General features: G+C 39.5%; 1 protein-coding gene across 3 annotated transcripts in view; it reads left to right on the top strand.

Annotated features, from left to right (window-relative positions):
• The first annotated feature begins 1,459 nt into the window (after positions 1-1,459).
• b4galnt1a (beta-1,4-N-acetyl-galactosaminyl transferase 1a) overlaps positions 1,460-2,033 on the top strand; it is a 15,013-nt gene continuing 14,439 nt past the window's right edge. Inside the window, exon 1 of one of the 3 annotated variants that reach the window (XM_020614604.1) lies at positions 1,460-1,620. The gene's annotated coding sequence lies outside the window, so the exon portion shown is untranslated. Of the gene's footprint in view, positions 1,782-2,033 lie in introns of all 3 variants that reach the window. The other 2 variants (XM_020614596.1, XM_020614587.1) reach the window with 2 other exon arrangements.

The raw sequence follows: 2,033 nt of genomic DNA, 5'->3' as shown, positions 1-2,033 counted from the left end.
CCAGTCTTTGGCTGAGGAGATTGGATCCTATCGCTTTTGCATTTGTACAGCCATATGGTATGACATTCTCGGCAAGATCCAGCATGTCAGTAAACTGATGCAGTCACCCTCCATGCAGCTTGATGTGGCTGTCGACTTGCTGAAGAAAACCAGAGATTCCCTCACCAGTTACAGAAACACTGGATTTTCTGATGCACAGACAATTGCAAAGAAGATGTGTGAAGAGATGAATGTGGAGGCTGAACTCAAACAAAAGCGTTTGAGAACCACAAAAAGGCACTTTGGCTATGAGTCTCCAGATGAGCCCATACAAGATGCACTACGAAAAATGGAAACCACATTTTTTAATGTGGTCGTGGATACTGCCATCTCTTCACTTGATGAGAGATTTCAGAATCTTGGAGAGGTGAATAACACGTTTGGTGTGCTCCTCGATTTCCCCAACTTAGAAGAAGAGGACCTGCTCCAGAAGTGTCAAACCCTAAGTACTGCTCTGACCCATGACAGCCAGCCGGACATTGATGGCACAGAACTTGCAAAGGAACTGAAGAATTTCCCACCATTGCCATCAAACAATATGACAAACATGGAACTTTTGTCCTTCCTGCATGAGAAGAAGCTGGCAGAAATTTACCCCAACATGTGGGTTGCTTTGAGAATCTCTGCCACTCTTTCTGTTACAGTGGGTGCTGCTGACAGAAGCTTCTCTAAGCTCAAACTGATTAAAACTTACCTGAGATCTACTATGATGCAAGAACGTCTCAGTGGACTTGCCATTATAAGCATAAACCATGTGGTCTCAAATCAGTTGTCATATGATGATGTTGTAGATGACTTTGCTGCAAGAAAAACGAGTAAAGCTGTAGCAGGTTATGTGAGATTGAGGAGGTGATGGTGTAGTTTTTAAGTTACGGCAGTACCAAAAACACCACTAGAGGTCTTTGTAAGATCATCTTTTTATTTTTATTTAAATCCTTGTATTTTTTTGTGCCTACTCGTTTCTTTAATATCTTATTTTGCACAGTGCCGTATTTATATTGTATTTTTAAGTTAATGTCACTTCTTTACACTTTTTATTTTGGGAGTATTAATAGGTACTTTATGTAAGCTATTTATATTGTATTTCATATGTTCAGTTCATTTTTTTTTTGTATTTGTTTCTTTAATTCTTTCTAAGTATTTTGAATGTGCAATTGCTTTATTTAAATAAAAGAATGTCAAAGACAAAGCTATTACGTTTCTTATGAGTTTATACACTAGCAGTGGAATTTACTGTGATGCAACGGGGCACCACCTGAAATCTTGCCTAGGGTGCCACATTGGTTAAGGCCGAGCCTGCCCAAAACTGATCTACTATCGATACATAGGCTACACTGCACTTGGCTCAAGTCATGCCTTTTACATAAATGTAAATTTAATGTAAATGAGAATTCCATGATTGCAGCTGGCTGCGTGTACCGCCCATGCAAATAGAGGATGCATGTAGAGGTGTGGCTTTGAGTCGCTGTTGAAGGAACCCACACCGGTCACGCCCATCTTGAGAGGACGCAAAATGTCTGAAGTTTGAGCACATGTTAGGTTTAAACCATAAGAAATATCCGATTTACGGAAACAACAACAGTAAGAATGGTCACTTCATTTCCTTTCTTTTCTTCTTTCTTCATTTCTTTCTTACTCGAGATGCTGGGGCTATTTGCGTTTCATCGCCGTTAACTGGACAAATGTGAGCGCGATGTCGTCTGCTGTTGCGGAAGAAAGTTAATGGCAGGCACCTAATCCAGGTAGCTTTATAAAACTAGTTTTAATTAATAATTCAATTAAAAGAAGTATGGAATATCAGGCTGTTAGGTATTTTTAGTCAGATAGATATTGGTTAGGTACTTGTATGAGAACTGTTTAGTGGAGATAGGATGTCTAGCTAGACTGTTAAATGCTTAGGCCTGCTTATGAGTTTCTACAGGGTACATCTGGTCAAGGATAACTAGAGAGAAGAGTTGATGACTGTCAGCAGACAGGATGTTTAATATTATTAT

This window comes from Monopterus albus, unplaced genomic scaffold, assembly GCF_001952655.1.
Source record: "Monopterus albus unplaced genomic scaffold, M_albus_1.0 scaffold6.1, whole genome shotgun sequence".
NCBI classification, from domain to species: Eukaryota; Metazoa; Chordata; class Actinopteri; order Synbranchiformes; family Synbranchidae; genus Monopterus; species Monopterus albus.
Note: the sequence above shows the minus strand (reverse complement) of the source record. Positions and strands in the feature narration are given on the sequence as shown.